The sequence below is a fragment of the Pseudophryne corroboree genome, chromosome 2 (assembly GCF_028390025.1).
Source record: "Pseudophryne corroboree isolate aPseCor3 chromosome 2, aPseCor3.hap2, whole genome shotgun sequence".
Classification (NCBI taxonomy): Eukaryota; Metazoa; Chordata; class Amphibia; order Anura; family Myobatrachidae; genus Pseudophryne; species Pseudophryne corroboree.
Genome location: NC_086445.1, coordinates 754,681,284 through 754,698,550, shown reverse-complemented (window position 1 = coordinate 754,698,550; position 17,267 = coordinate 754,681,284). Strand labels below are relative to the sequence as shown.

Below are 17,267 nucleotides of genomic sequence, written 5' to 3'. Positions count from 1 at the left end.
TCCTTCCGGCTTTCCCCTCCTTGTCCGCAGCGTCGTGACATCTCTCCCAGCCTCAGCTCAATTCTACTCCCACGTTTTTAGCAGGGCATGGAGAAGGACTTGAGACTGAGAAAGCCTGCCCAGGACGGACAGATCCAGCAGCCAGGCAGGTCGGACAGTTCAGCCACCAGCAGCAGAGTTAAGCCCCCCAAATTGGAGTGGGACAGCAGCAGTTACTACAGTGAGGGAGGAGCAGCATGTGCAGCACAGCAGTAGTGCACCTGACAGTAACTGTACCCCCACCCTGTCCTCAGTTACAAAGACTGGTCAGGATGAATGGCTGAGTGCTATGTATACAGTCAGAGCCGTAGGTAGGGTGGTACGCATCCACCCGTGATCACCTTTATATGCGTTGCTGTCACATCTGCTGCTGCTGCCCATTGCACAAGTGATCCACAAGCCGGCTGCTGGAAAACAAGGCGGAAAGGCCGAGCTTGAGTATAGTGCGAAGAGCGAGTCACTGGTGGAAGAAACAGATGATGACTGCGACAGTTTAAAGGGGAGCGGTGAAGCAAAATTACGGGTCGGGGGAGGGGTGGCATGGGGTGTTAGGTAACAGAGTGTCAGGTAACTGCCCGCAATGCCCGCTGCTGTTATCGCTCACAGTAATTTCCGCACTCTTCTACCACTCCCTGCAGGCTTCTGCACTTATCATTACACTACCCTCGTACCTGCATTATATGTACACATGCAAGTTTCTATTTTCTTTTCTTCTACTTCTCAAAACAAACTGTCATTGTACAAATGTATGGTCACATAACTGCTAATAAAAATATTAATTTATGCTGAGCAGAAAAAATAAGAATTTACTTACCGATAATTGTATTTCTCATAGTCCGTAGTGGATGCTGGGGACTCCGAAAGGACCATGGGGAATAGCGGCTCCGCAGGAGACTGGGCACAAAGTAAAAGCTTTAGGACTAGCTGGTGTGCACTGGCTCCTCCCCCTATGACCCTCCTCCAAGCCTCAGTTAGGATACTGTGCCCGGACGAGCGTACACAATAAGGAAGGATTTTGAATCCCGGGTAAGACTCATTACCAGCCACACCAATCACACCGTACAACTTGTGATCTGAACCCAGTTAACAGCATGATAACAGAAGGAGCCTCTGAAAAGATGGCTCACAACAACAATAACCCGATTTTTGTAACAATAACTATGTACAAGTAATGCAGACAATCCGCACTTGGGATGGGCGCCCAGCATCCACTACGGACTATGAGAAATAGAATTATCGGTAAGTAAATTCTTATTTTCTCTAACGTCCTAGTGGATGCTGGGGACTCCGAAAGGACCATGGGGATTATACCAAAGCTCCCAAACGGGCGGGAGAGTGCAGATGACTCTGCAGCACCGAATGAGAGAACTCCAGGTCCTCCTCAGCCAGGGTATCAAATTTGTAGAATTTAGCAAACGTGTTTGCCCCTGACCAAGTAGCTGCTCGGCAAAGTTGTAAAGCCGAGACCCCTCGGGCAGCCGCCCAAGATGAGCCCACTTTCCGTGTGGAATGGGCTTTTACAGATTTTGGCTGTGGCAGGCCTGCCACAGATTGTGCAAGCTGAATTGTACTGCAAATCCAACGAGCAATCGTCTGCTTAGAAGCAGGAGCACCCAGCTTGTTGGGTGCATACAGGATAAACAGCGAGTCAGATTTTCTGACTCCAGCCGTCCTGGAAACATATATTTTCAGGGCCCTGACTACGTCCAGCAACTTGGAATCCTCCAAGTCCCTAGTAGCCGCAGGCACCACAATAGGTTGGTTTAAGTGAAATGCTGAAAACACCTTAGGGAGAAATTGAGGACGAGTCCTCAATTCCGCCCTGTCCGAATGGAAAATCAGATAAGGGCTTTTACAGGATAAAGCCGCCAATTCTGACACGCGCCTGGCCCAGGCCAGGGCCAACAGCATGACCACTTTCCATGTGAGATATTTTAACTCCACAGATTTAAGTGGTTCAAACCAATGTGACTTTTGGAATCCAAAAAAAAAACTACATTGAGATCCCAAGTGCCACTGGAGGCACAAAAGGAGGCTGTATATGCAGTACCCCTTTTACAAACGTCTGAACTTCAGGGACTGAAGCTAGTTCTTTTTGGAAGAAAATTGACAGGGCCGAAATTTGAACCTTAATGGACCCCAATTTCAGGCCCATAGACACTCCTGTTTGCAGGAAATGTAGGAATCGACCCAGTCGAATTTCCACCGTCGGGCCTTGCTGGCCTCGCACCACGCAACATATTTTCGCCAATTGCGGTGATAATGTTTTTGCGGTTACATCCTTCCTGGCTTTGATCAGGATAGGGATGACTTCATCCGGAATGCCCTTTTTCCTTCAGGATCCGGCGTTCAACCGCCATGCCGTCAAACGCAGCCGCGGTAAGTCTTGGAACAGACAGGGTCCTTGCTGGAGCAGGTCCCTTCTTAGAGGTAGAGGCCACGGATCCTCCGTGAGCATCTCTTGAAGTTCCGGTTACCAAGTCCTTCTTGGCCAATCCGGAGCCACGAATATAGTGCTTACTCCTCACCATCTTATCAATCTCAGTACCTTGGGTATGAGAGGCAGAGGAGGAAACACATACCCTGACTGGTACACCCACGGTGTTACCAGAGCGACTACAGCTATTGCCTGAGGGTCCCTGGACCTGGCGCAATACCTGTCGAGTTTTTCCCAACGGTTTATAATCCTGTGGAAGACTTCTGGGTGAAGTCCCCACTCACCCCGGGTGGAGGTCGTGCTGAGGAAGTCTGCTTCCCAGTTGTCCACTCCCGGAATGAATACTGCTGACAGTGCTATCCCATGATTTTCCGCCCAGCGAAGAATCCTTGCAGCTTCTGTCATTGCCCTTCTGCTTCTTGTGCCACCCTGTCTGTTTACGTGGGTGACTGCCGTGATGTTGTCCGACTGGATCAACACCGGCTGTCCTTGAAGCAAAGGTCTTGCTAAGCTTAGAGCATTGTAAATGTCCCTTAGCTTCAGGATATTTATGTGAAGTGATGTCTCCAGGCTTGACCATAAGTCCTGGATATTCCTTCCCTGTGTGACTGCTCCCCAGCCTCGCAGGCTGGCATCCGTGGTTACCAGGACCCAGTCCTGAATGCCGAATCTGCGGCCCTCTAGAAGATGAGCACTCTGCAACCACCACAGGAGGGACACCCTTGTCCTTGGTGACAGGGTTATCCGCTGATGCATCTGAAGATGCGACCCGGACCATTTGTCCAGCAGGTCCCACTGGAAAGTTCTTGCGTGGAATCTGCCAAATGGGATTGCTTCGTAGGAAGCCCCCATTTTACCCAGAACCCTTGTGCATTGATGCACTGAGACTTGGCTCGGTTTGAGGAGGTTCCTGACTAGCTCGGATAACTCCCTGGCTTTCTCCTCCGGGAGAAACGCCTTTTTCTGGACTGTGTCCAGGATCATCCCTAGGAACAGAAGACACGTCGACGGAACCAGCTGCGATTTTGGAATATTGAGAATCCAATTGTGCTGCCGCAACACTATCTGAGATAGTGCTACACCGACCTCCAACTGTTCCCTGGATCTTACCCTTATCAGGGAATCGTCCAAGTAAGGGATAACTAAAATTCCCTTCCTTCGAAGGAACATCATCATTTCGGCCATTACCTTGGTAAAGACCCGGGGTGCCGTGGACCATCCCTACGGCAGCGTCTGAACTGATAGTGACAGTTCTGTACCATAAACCTGAGGTACCCTTGGTGAGAAGGGTAAATTTTTACATGAAGGTAAGCATCCTTGATGTCCCGAGACATCATGTAGTCCCCTTCTTCCAGGTTCGCAATCACTGCTCTGAGTGACTCAATCTTGAATTTGAACCTCTGTATGTAAGTGTTCAAAGATTTTAGATTTTAGAATCGGTCTCACCGAGCCGTCTGGCTTCGGTACCACAATAGTGTGGAATAATACCCCGTTCCCTGTTGCAGGAGGGGTACCTTGATTATCACCTGCTGGGAATACAGCTTGTGAATGGCTTCCAAAACTGCCTCCCTGTCCGAGGGAGACGTCGGTAAAGTCGACTTTTGGAAACGGCGAGGGGGAGACGTCTCGAATTCCAATATGTACCCCTGAGATATTACCTGAAGGATCCAGGGGTCTACTTGCGAGTGAGCCCACTGCGCACTGAAATTCATTGAGAACGGGCCCCCACCGTGCCTGAGCTTGTAAAGCCCTAGCGTCATACTGAGGGCTTGGCAGAGGCTGGAAAGGGTTTCTGTTCCTGGGAACTGGCTGATCTCTGCAGCCTTTTTCCTCTCCCTCTGTCACGAGCAGAAAAGAGGAACCTTTTGTCCGCTTGCCAACAAAGGACTGCGCCTGATAATACGGCGTCTTATTTTGAGAGGCGACCTGGGGTACAAACGTGGATTTCCCAGCTGTTGCCGTGGCCACCAGGTCTAAAAGACCGACCCCAAATGTCCCCTTTCAAAGGCAATACTTCCAAATGACGTTTGGAATCCGCATCACCTGACCATTTTACTGGTAGAATTGGACAACGCACTTATACTTGATGCCAGTCGGCAATTATTCCGCTGTGCATCATGCATATATAGAAATGCATCTTTTAAATGCTCTATAGGCAATAATATACTATCCTTATCTAGGATATCAATATTTCCAGTCAGGGAATCCGACCATGCCAACCCAGCACTGCACCTCCAGGCTGAGGCGATAGCTGGTCGCAGTATAACACCAGTATGTGTGTAAATACCTTTTTTTGGATACCCTCCTGCTTTCTATCAGCAGGATCCTTAAGGGCGGCCATCTCATGAGAGGGTAGAGCCCTTGTTCTTACAAGCGTGTGAGCGCCTTATCCCCCCTAGGGGGTGTTTCCCAATGCATCCTAACCTCTGGCGGGAAAGGGTATGCAGCCAATACTTTTTAAGAAATTATTAATTGTTATCGGGGGGAAACCCACGCATCATCACACATTTTATTTCTCAGATTCAGGAAAACTACAGGTAGTTTTTCCCTCACCGAACATAATACCCCTTTTTTGGTGGTACTCGTATTATCAGAAATGTATAAAACATTTTCCATTGTCTCAATCATGTAACGTGTGCCCCTACTGGAAATCACGGTTGTCTCTTCACCGTCGACACAGGAGTCAGTATCCGTGTCGGCGTCTGTATCTGCCATCTGCCTGACGGCCTATGAGACGTCTGGACAGGCACAAGCTGAGTAGCCGGCTGTCTCATGTCAACCACTGTTTTTTTATATAGGGCTGACACTGTCACGTAATTTTCAACAGTACATCCACTCAGGTGTCGACCCCCTAGGGGGTGACATCACTGTTACAGACACTCTGCTCCGCCTCCACATCATTTTCCTCCTCATACATGTCGACACACACGTACCGACACCCAGCACACACACAGGGAATGCTCTGATAGAGGACAGGACCCACTTAGCCCTTTGGGGAGACAGAGGGAGAGTTTGCCAGCACACACCAGAGCGCTATATATGTATAGGGACAACCTTACAATAAGTGTCTATCCCTTATAGCTGCTTATATCTGTTATTTTGCCAAATAAGTGCCCCCCTCTCTTTTTTACCCTGTTTCTGTAGTTGCAGGATGCAGGGGAGATTCTGGGAGCCTTCCTACCAGCGGAGCTGTGTGGGAAAAATGGCGCTGTGTGCTGAGGAGATAGGCCCCGCCCCCTTCACGGCGGGCTCTTCTCCCGCTTTTTACTGGAAAACTGGCAGGGGTTAAATACATCCATATAGCCCAGGAGCTATATGTGATGTATTTTTCGCCAACTAAGGTAAATTCATTGCTTCCCAGGACGCCCCCCCCCCAGCGTCCTGCACCCTCAGTGACCGGAGTGTGAAGTGTGCTGAGAGCAATGGCGCACAGCTGCAGTGCTGTGCGCTACCTTATGAAGACAGGAAAGTCTTCTGCCGCCGATTTATGGACCTCTTCTTGCTTCAGCATCTGTAAGGGGGCCGGCGGCGCGGCTCCGGGACCCATCCATGGCTGGGCCTGTGATCGTCCCTCTGGAGCTAATGTCCAGTAGCCTAAGAAACCCAATCCACTCTGCACGCAGGTGAGTTCGTTTCTCTCCCCTAAGTCCCTCGATGCAGTGAGCCTGTTGCCAGCAGGTCTCACTGAAAATAAAAAACCTATTTAAACTTTTACTCTAAGCCGCTCAGGAGAGCCACCTAGATTGCACCCTTCTCGTTCGGGCACAAAATCTAACTGAGGCTTGGAGGAGGGTCATAGGGGGAGGAGCCAGTGCACACCAGCTAGTCCTAAAGCTTTTACTTTGTGCCCAGTCTCCTGCGGAGCCGCTATTCCCCATGGTCCTTTCGGAGTCCCCAGCATCCACTAGGACGTTAGAGAAATATTGGTAGTAATTTTTCCTGAAATATCTATAGGTAAAATCATAGATAAAATGTAAATTAATGGAGCCAGCATCTGCGGGCCACCTCAGCCTGCTCTGCTCCCTCTCAGTGCTTCACTCCTTCCTGTTCCTTTATGCTCCAGCATTTCTTTCCTCTTCTGTCCTGTCACTGCAGAATGTGTGTGCTCATCACACCTAATGCACAGCATGTGCTGTAGGAGCTACGGCACACACCATGCATTTTAGGTGTACATGCATCACAGTCATTTGTATGAGAAGAGAGTAGTCAACAGCGTTAAAAAAGTAGAGAGATCAAGAAGAATAAGAAGTGAGTAGTGGCCTTTGGACTTAGATCATTCACTACTTTAGTTAGTGCTGTCTCTGTGGAATGTTGGGAACGAAAGCCTGATTAAAGTGAGTCAAAAAGTAGTGTGAGTTAAGAAAGAGTGTAGGCAATTTTCTCAAGGAGATTGGAGGGGCATGGGAGCTGAGAGATAGGGCGGTAGTTTGAGAGAGAGCTTGAGTCAAAATTTAGTTTTTTTCAGAATGGGAGTAATTACTGCATGCTTGAACAGTGATGGAAAGATAGAGAGAGAGATTACAGATTTTAGTTAAGGTTGGGGTGGGCACAGGAGACAGAACTTTACTCATTTGTGAGGGTATAAGATGAAGAGGAGCTGTAGTAGAATGGGAGAATGAGAAGAGTGCTGATACTTCATCTTGATTTGTGGGATCAAATGAAGAGAAAGTGACAGAGAGTTCAGGTATAGAATTGAGCATACCATATTATCTCAGATTTTACCAATCTTGTCTTTGAAGTAGGAAGCAAGACCTTGCGCATTGATAGTGGCTGGCGGGTTTGATGAGGGAGGGTTGAGAAGTGAATGTACATATTAATACCATTTTGAGGAGAATGAGGAGTTGGAGGAATGAGGAGGGACTCTACCAGGCATAAAGTGTATAATAAGATTTTAAACCTACCGGTAAATATTTTTCTCCTAGTCAGTAGAGGATGCTGGGGACTCCGTAAGGACCATGGGGTATAGACGGGCTCCGCAGGAGACATGGGCACTATAAAGAACTTTTAGTATGGGAGTGCACTGGCTCCTCCCTCTATGCCCCTCTTCCAGACCTCAGTTAGAGAACTGTGCCCAGAGGAGATGGACAATATGAGGAATAACAGTTCAGACACCAGTACATTCCTGCAGGCACTGGTGTGCATAACATATTCAGCAGCCTAATACTCCTGTTGAAATTTTGTGGGAATATGGAGCATACCCCTCAAAATACGTCGCAACAGGTGGTCGATCAGGTGCAGGTCCTGACTCGACAATTTAATGATTTGTCCATTAAAATGCACACCTCCCAGGCCGCTGGCGGAGCTCCCGCAGCAGCAGCACCTTCAGGGGTTAAGGAGCCGAAAGTAAATCTCCCGGATCGTTTTTCTGGAGATCGCTCGCAGTTCTTTTGTTTCAAGGAGAGCTGCAAGCTATACTTCCGGCTTAGGCCTCAGTCTTCTGGGTCGGAGATTCAGCAGGTGGGCATAGTGATTTCCTTGCTACAAGAAGACCCACAGGTCTGGGCATATGGGTTGCAGCCTGACTGTCCGTCGCTTAAAAGTGTTGATGCTTTTTTTACGGCACTGGGCATGTTGTATGATGACCCTGACAAGACGGCCTCAGCCGAGGCTCAGATTTCGATCCTTAAGCAAGGGCGAAGGCCAGTTGAGGTTTACTGTACGGAGTTTCGGAGGTTGGCCCATGATACCCAGTGGAATGACCCAGCCCTGAGACACCAGTACCGAAGAGGTCTTTCTAACCAGATAAAAGACCAACTGGTACAATATCCCTTGCCTGATAGCTTGGATCAGCTCATGCAGTTATCCATCCGGGTGGATAGACGGCTGAGAGAGCGTAGGCTTGAAAGGGAGACCAAGGTTTCCTTCTTTCCCAAGGGAACCTCACACTCTGAGGAATTTTCCGAGGAGCCTATGCAGATTGGGGCTATCCGCCTCTCCTCGCGTGAGAAGACACGGAGGAGACAGCAGGGGTTGTGTTTGTACTGTGGGAATAAAGGTCATGTGGTAGTATCATGCCCAGAAAAGCCGGAAAACTTCAGGGCCTGAGGGTGATGGGAAATATCCTGTCAGGCCAGAAGTCAGAATTTCCCAAGAAGACTTTTATCATTCCGGTGACCTTGAAGATCCTCGGTCAAACTGTCAAGACTGAGGCCTTTGTGGACAGTGGGGTCGACGGGGTTTTTATGGACCGCCAATTCGCCCTGAAACACTCTGTTCCCTTAGTACCCTTGGCATCGGAAATTGAGATTTGTGGGTTAAACGGGGAACCATTATCCCAAGGTAAAATTACCTCTTGCACTAGCCAGATTTCTTTGTTTATTGGAGCCACACACTCTGAAAAATTGTCCTTTTATGTGACTGTCTGTACTTTTGCCCCATTGGTGTTGGGGTTACCCTGGTTAAGGGCCCACAATCCTCAATTTGACTGGGTCTCTGGGGAGATTCTTAGTTGGGGTACTGATTGTTTCAGGAGTTGCTTGAGCCTTCCAGTCAGGCTCTCGCAGCTAAGTTTGCCAGGATTGCCAGGGTGTTATGCAGATTTTGTGGACGTGTTCTCCAAAAAAGTTGCAGAGGTACTACCTCCCCATCGCCCCTATGACTGTGCCATTGATTTGTTGCCAAATGCTAAGCTTCCCAAGAGCAGGTTGTACTCCCTGTCACGTCCTGAGACTCAGGCTATGGCAGAGTACATTCAGGAGAACTTGGCTAAGGGATTTATCAGACCTTCACAGTCTCCAGTTAAGTCGGGGTTCTTCTTCGTGGGTAAAAAGGACGGTTCATTGCGACCCTGCATCGACTTCAGGGAATTGAACCGTATCACGATTAAAAACTCATACCCACTGCCTCTCATTTCGGTCTTGTTTGACCAGCTTCGTACTGCCACCATTTTTTCTAAGATTGACCTACGCGGGGCGTACAATCTAATCCTAATAAGAGAGGGGGATGAATGGAAGACTGCCTTTAATACCCACTCAGGGCATTATGAATATTTGGTGATGCCTTTTGGGCTCTGTAATGCCCCGGCAGTCTTCCAGGATTTCATGAACGATGTACTCAGGGAATATTTGGATAGATTCTTAGTTGTATACTTAGATGACATCCTAATCTTCTCCCATTCCTTGGAGGAACATCGGAAGCATGTACGCTTAGTCCTCCAGAAACTCAGAGACCACCGGCTTGGGGCGAAGCTGGAGAAGTGCGAATTTGAAGTTCAGCAAATCGCATTTCTAGGATATATTATCTCCCCAGAAGGTTTCCAAATGGAGGGTTCCAAGGTACAGGCAGTCCTGGATTGGGTGCAGCCCACTAGTTTGAAGGCGCTTCAGCGTTTCCTGGGCTTTGCGAGTTTTTATAGACGATTTATCGCTGGATTTTCGTCTATAGTGGCGCCCTTGGTGGCACTCACTAAGAAAGGGGCGGATGTTGCTCACTGGTCTTGTGAGGCTAAAGCGGCTTTTGCCCGTCTCAAAAGGGCATTTGTATCGGCCAAGGTGTTGCGACACCCAGATCCAGAGCGTCCTTTTGTGGTGGAGGTGGATGCCTCTGAGATGGGTATTGGGGCAGTGCTCTCTCAGATGGGAGTGTCTGATAATCGCCTTCATCCCTGTGCTTACTTTTCCCGTAAATTTTCGCCTGCCGAGATGAATTATGACGTGGGTAACCGGGAATTGTTGGCTATTAAGGATGCACTCGAGGAGTGGAGACACTGGCTTGAGGGGGCTAAGTTTGTGGTCTCAATTCTCACCGACCATAAGAATCTGGCATATTTAGAGTCAGCGAAGCGTCTCAATGCCAGGCAGGCACGATGGGCTTTGTTTTTTGCTCGCTTTAATTTTTTGATAACATATAGCCCTGGGTCAAAAAACATCAAGGCTGATGCGCTCTCGCGGAGTTTTGCTCCAATCCAGGAGACCACCGAGGAGCCGTTGCCCATTGTGTCCCCATCATGTATTAAAGTGGGCATTACCCAGGACCTCTTATCATTAGTCCTTAGAGCACAGGAGCAGGCTCCTTCAGACCTTCCGGTAGGTCTTTTGTTTGTGCCTCCTAGGTTAAGACAGCGAGTGTTCCTGGAATTCCATGCCAAGAAGTCGGCAGGTCACCCGGGTATTGCCAGAACTCGGGAGTTGCTATCTAGGGCGGTGTGGTGGCCCTCGGTGGCTAAGGATGTGGATCAGTGGGTTCGGGCATGTGACATCTGTGCCCAAACTAAGACTCCTAGAGGGGTTCCTGTTGGCCCATTACATCCACTCTCTATCCCATCTAAGCCATGGACCCACATTTCAATGGATTTTGTGGTGAACTTGCCCAAATCCTCGGGGATGACAGCCATCTGGGTTGTCGTTAACAGGTTTTCGAAGATGGCGCACTTCGTTCCACTGGTTGGGCTGCCATCGGCCAGACGCCAGTCTGAATTATTTATGCTGCATGTTGTGCGTCTCCACGGGTTGCCACTTGATGTGGTCTCTGACCGCGGATCCCAGTTTGTGGCCAAATTCTGGAGGGCATTTTGTTCCGATCTCCAGATTTCTGTCAGCTTGTCGTCAGGCTACCATCCGCAGTCTAATGGGCAGACTGAAAGGGTGAACCAGTCCTTGGAGCAGTTCCTCAGGTGTTATGTCTCCAAGTGTCAGACTGACTGGGATGCTCATCTGTCCATGGCGGAGTTTGCCTATAACAACGCGGCTCACTCTGCTACAGGGATCTCTCCCTTCCTTTGTGTGTATGGGCATCATCCTAAGGCCAATTCTTTTGACCCCCTGGACTCCACGCCTGGTGGTTCCTCTGTGGTTTCGGTCCTTAGAGGTATTTGGAGGAAAGTGAAGAAAGCCCTTGTGTCTGTGTCATTAGTGACCAAAAGGGGTTTTGATAAGCGGAAAAGACCCTGCAGCTTCAAATTAGGAGACTTCGTCTGGTTGTCTACCAAGAATTTGAAGTTGAGACAGCCATCTCATAAGTTAGGCCCCCGGTTCATCGACCCTTATAAGATCACCAGGGTTATCAATCCGGTGGCATTTCAGTTAGATCTGCCCCGTTCTTTGGGTATCAATAAAACATTTCATTGTTCCCTTTTAAAACGGGCGATTAGTAATCCTTCTTCCAGTGGAAGACCTTCCCCTCTTCTGATACGTGGCCAGAGGGAGTTTGTTGTTGAAAGGATTCTTGACTCCAAGATGGTTCGGGGTCGGCTGTCATTTTTGGTGCACTGGAAGGGTTATGGCCCGGAGGAGCGGTCGTGGGTGCTCAGTTGTGATCTTCATGCCCCCAGACTGATACGCTCTTTCTTCTCGCAGTTCCCCGATAAACCCGGTGGTAGGGGTTCTTTGACCCCTCGTCAGAGGGGGGGTACTGTTAGGGTCTCCTGCCCTGTGCTGCCACGTCGTCATGGCAACCGGGAGACAAGTGCTAGCGGAGTAACCTGAGAGCAGCTGATACTCCGGTTCGGGTCTTTTGCTGTGCAGTGGTTACAGGCTCTGTGCACGGCAGGGGATCCGGTGCTGGTTTTTGTGCTCACAGTCTGTGAGGTCTGAGTGGGGCGTGGACAGCACCTGCTATATAAGGCCTCTTCTCAGGTTAAGCAGATGCTGCTGAATCTTTGTTGGTTAGTTAGTTCCTGAAAGTTAGCCAGTACTGTGTAGCTTTGTATTTGTTGTTGCTTACTGCATATAGGCCTTGGGATTTGGTACTACACTCTGCCAATCCAGACCTAGCAGTAAGACTGGAGTCAGTCGTTTAACTTGCTGGGGTTCTTTTGCTACTCTGTGAACTTAGCAAGTTTGCGGCTGTATTCTCAGACTTGCCTGCCTAAATCCTGTCTCACTGTGCAAGGTGTTCAGGTGTCAGTTTAGTGGCAGTAAGCTGAACCTGTGCACTGCAAGTGAGGATTAGGATTGTGGAGACTCTCCTTGTGTCTATCATTCCATCTCTGACCAAGGAGTTTACTGCCACACCCGTTGGTAACCCTTTAGGGTTTTACTGTTGTCCTTAGCAACAGCATTTCGGGTTCTCTACGTATTAAAACACAACATCTTGCTTTTTCCATCTGAGCATTCTTAATACTAGGGAGACACCCAGTTTCTTGGCCTCTGGGCTTCTCTGTTCACTTTGTGTTTATTTTGTTACCCTATCACCTTCTGTGTACGTTATGTCATATTCCCCAGTCTGTCTGTGAGTTCATTTGTTTTGCATCCCTATCTGTTCAGACACCAGTACATTCCTGCAGGCACTGGTGTGCATAACAGTTCAGACACCAGTACATTCCTGCAGGCACTGGTGTGCATAACAGTTTAGACACCAGTACATTCCTGCAGGCACTGGTGTGCATAACACTGGCTAGGAAGGAGGAGCCCCGACCTCTTCTGGACTTATGCGACTGAAAGGACAGCATCTGATACTGTGGAGTTTTCTTTTGCTGTTGGGGAACAAAAGGTAAAATGGTAGATTTACCCGCGGTAGCTGTGACAACCAGGTCCGCAAGCCCCTCCCCAAACAACACTTCACCCTTGTAAGGTAAAACCTCCATATGCTTCTTTGAGTCTGCATCACCCGTCCATTGGCGGGTCCATAGAGCTCGTCTCGCAGAAATAGCCATGGCATTGGCTCTGGAACCCAGCAGCCCAACGGCTCTTTGCGCATCCCTCATATATAAGACTGCGTCTTTAATGTGGGCTAAGGTTAATAAAATGGTATCCCTGTCTAGGGTATCAAGGTCAGCCGACAAGGTATCTGTCCATGCTGCAACTGTGCTACATACCCATGCCGATGCTATTGGCGGTCTGAGCAAAGCACCTGTATGCGCATAAATAGACTTTAAAGTAGTCTCCTGTCTGCGATCAGCAGGATCCTTGAGGGCTGCCGTGTACAGAGACGGTAGCGCCACCTTTTTGGACAGGCGCGTTAAAGCCATGTCCACCCTGGGAGAGGATTCCCAACGTACCCTGTCCTGTGCAGGGAAAGGATACGCCATAAGAACCCTTTTGGGAACCTGCAGTTTTTTATCTGGAGTTTCCCAAGCTTTTTCAAATAACTCGTTAAGCTCATGAGATGGGGAAAGGTTACCTCAGGTTTCTTTTCCTTATACATGCGCACCCTCGTGTCAGGGACAGAGGGGTCATCTGTGATATGCAAAACATCTTTTATTGCAATAATCATACACTGAATACTTTTTGCCACCCTTGGGTGCAATTTTGCATCATCGTAGTCGACACTGGAATCAGAATCCGTGTCGGTATCAGTGTCTACTATTTGGGATAGGGGACGTTTTTGAGACCCAGAAGGGCCCTGTGACCCAGTCCAATCCGTGGGTTGACTCCCTGCTTTCTCCCTGGACTCTGCTTTGTCCAGTCTCTTACGTAATGAGGCCACACTTGCATTTAACATATGCCACATGTCCATCCAATCATAAGTCGGCGTTGCCGACGGAGACACACCACTCATCTGCTCCACCTCCTCCTTGGACGAGCCTTCCGCTTCAGACATGCCGACACGCACGTACTAACACCCCCACACACACAGGCATATATCTATAGGGGGACAATTCCCCAACAAGGCCCTTTGGAGAGACAGAGAGAGAGTATGCCAGCACACACCCAGCGCCAACTGACACTGGAATAAAACCCAGATAGCGCTTTTTATATATATAATCAATGTGTATACACTCACTGCGCCTTAAAAATGCCCCCCCCCCCCTCTTTTCAGCCCTCTGTCACCGAGTTCAGCAGGGGAGAGTCTGGGGAGCCAGCTTCTCTGCAGCGTTCTGTGGAGAAAATGGCGCTGTTAGTGCTGAGGGATCAAGCTCCGCCCCCTCCAGCGGCGGGCTTCGGTCCCGCTTGAATATACAAAAAATGGCGAGGGATCTCTGCATTTACTGCCTCCGCAGCCTAATGTACCCTTATATGCCAGTCCAGAGGTTTATTGCTGCCCAGGGCGCCCCCCCTACGCCCTGCACCCATCAGTGCCTGTTCCGTGTGTGTAGTGTGTGGGAGCTACGCGCTTACCTCAGTGAAGATATGAAGTCTTCTGCCGCCTTGAAGTCTTCTTTTCTTCTTATACTCACCCGGCTTTTATCTTCCGGCTCTGCGAGGAGGACGGCGGCGCGGCTCTGAGACTAACTGCGGGGTGAGACCAGCGTTCCGACTCCCTCTGGAGCTAATGGTGTCCAGTAGCCTAAGAAGCAGAGCCTATCATTTAAGTAGGTCTGCTTCTCTCTCCTCAGTCTCACGATGCAGGGAGTCTGTTTGACAGCAGTGCTCCCTGAAAATAAAAAACCTAACAAAATTCTTTTTCAGAGAAACTCTGGAGAGCTCCTCTGTAATGCACCCTATCTCCTCTGGGCACAAAATCTAACTGTGGTCTGGAGGAGGGGCATAGAGGGAGGAGCCAGTGCACTGCCATACTAAAAGTTCTTTATAGTGCCCATGTCTCCTGCGGAGCCCGTCTATACCCCATGGTCCTTACGAAGTCCCCAGCATCCTCTAGGACGTAAGAGAAAAGGTGATCTACCATGGCATAATGTGTATAAGGGGTACTAATGTGGTGTAACATGTATAAGCGGAACTACTGTGACATAATGCGTATAAGCGGCTCTATTGTGTGGTGTAACGTGTATAAGGTGGACTACTGTGTGGAGTAATGAGACTAACAGACACTACTGTGTGGAGTAATGTGAATAATGGACACTACTGTGTGGTGTAATGAGATTTACCAACATTACTGTGCGGTGAAATTTGAATTGGTACAATTCTTTGACCACACCCCTTCTTCCATGAAGCCATGCCCCTATACTTTTGGTGTGCGCCTTCAACTGTTTTGAATTGGGGGAGTGGGCATCTCTCCTCTTTCTGGCACACAACACCAAAATGTCTAGTTACAGCTCGGAAGAGGAGCAAATACATTTTTTTTCTGTGCAGGGAAAAATAAGAATTTACTTACCGATAATTCTATTTCTCGGAGTCCGTAGTGGATGCTGGGGTTCCTGAAAGGACCATGGGGAATAGCGGCTCCGCAGGAGACAGGGCACAAAAAGTAAAGCTTTAGGATCAGGTGGTGTGCACTGGCTCCTCCCCCTATGACCCTCCTCCAAGCCTCAGTTAGGATACTGTGCCCGGACGAGCGTACACAATAAGGAAGGATTTTGAATCCCGGGTAAGACTCATACCAGCCACACCAATCACACTGTACAACCTGTGATCTGAACCCAGTTAACAGTATGATAACAGCGGAGCCTCTGAAAAGATGGCTCACAACAATAATAACCCGATTTTTGTAACTATGTACAAGTATTGCAGATAATCCGCACTTGGGATGGGCGCCCAGCATCCACTACGGACTCCGAGAAATAGAATTATCGGTAAGTAAATTCTTATTTTCTCTATCGTCCTAGTGGATGCTGGGGTTCCTGAAAGGACCATGGGGATTATACCAAAGCTCCCAAACGGGCGGGAGAGTGCGGATGACTCTGCAGCACCGAATGAGAGAACTCCAGGTCCTCCTTAGCCAGGGTATCAAATTTGTAGGATTTTACCAACGTGTTTGCCCCTGACTAAGTAGCCGCTCGGCAAAGTTGTAAAGCCGAGACCCCTCGGGCAGCCGCCCAAGATGAGCCCACCTTCCTTGTGGAATGGGCATTTACATATTTTGGCTGTGGCAGGCCTGCCACAGAATGTGCAAGCTGAATTGTATTACACATCCAACTAGCAATAGTCTGCTTAGAAGCAAGAGCACCCAGTTTGTTGGGTGCATACAGGATAACAGCAAGTCAGTTTTCCTGACTCCAGCCGTCCTGGAACCTATATTTTCAGGGCCCTGACAACGTCTAGCAACTTGGAGTCCTCCAAGTCCTTAGTAGGCGCAAGGCACCACAATAAGCTGGTTCAGGTGAAACACTGACACCACCTTAGGGAGAGAACTGGGGACGAGTCCGCAGCTCTGCCCTGTCCGAATGGACAAACAGATATGGGCTTTTTTGAGAAAAAAACCACCAATTTGACACTCGCCTGGCCCAGGCCAGGGCCAAGAGCATGGTTACTTTTCATGTGAGATGCTTCAAATCCACAGATTTGACTGGTTTTAAACCAATGTGATTTGAGGAATCCCAGAACTACGTTGAGATCCCACAGTGCCACTGGAGGCACAAAAGGGGGTTGTATATGCAATACTCCCTTGACAAACTTCTGGACTTCAGGAACTGAAGCCAATTCTTTCTGGAAGAAAATCGACAGGGCCGAAATTTGAACCTTAATGGACCCCAATTTGAGGCCCATAGACACTCCTGTTTGCAGGAAATGCAGGAATCGACCGAGTTGAAATTTCTTCGTGGGGCCTTCCTGGCCTCACACCACGCAACATATTTTCGCCCCATGTGGTGATAATGTTGTGCGGTCACCTCCTTCCTGGCTTTGACCAGGGTAGGAATGACCTCTTCCGGAATGCCTTTTTCCCTTAGGATCCGGCGTTCCACCGCCATGCCGTCAAACGCAGCTGCGGTAAGTCTTGGAACAGACATGGTACTTGCTGAAGCAAGTCCCTTCTTAGCGGCAGAGGCCATAAGTCCTCTGTGAGCATCTCTTGAAGTTCCGGGTACCAAGTCCTTCTTGGCCAATCCGGAGCCATGAGTATAGTTCTTACTCCTCTACGTCTTATAATTCTCAGTACCTTAGGTATGAGAAGCAGAGGAGGGAACACATACACCGACTGGTACACCCACGGTGTTACCAGAACGTCCACAGCTATTGCCTGAGGGTCTCTTGACCTGGCGCAATACCTGTCCCGTTTTTTGTTCAGACGGGACGCC

The 17,267-nt window shown here is 49.1% G+C and overlaps 1 protein-coding gene across 1 annotated transcript in view; it reads right to left on the bottom strand.

Annotated features, from left to right (window-relative positions):
* Positions 1-17,267, bottom strand: part of SYCP1 (synaptonemal complex protein 1) — a 1,049,791-nt gene that overhangs the window by 121,793 nt on the left and 910,731 nt on the right. The gene's annotated exons all lie outside the window — the stretch shown is intronic.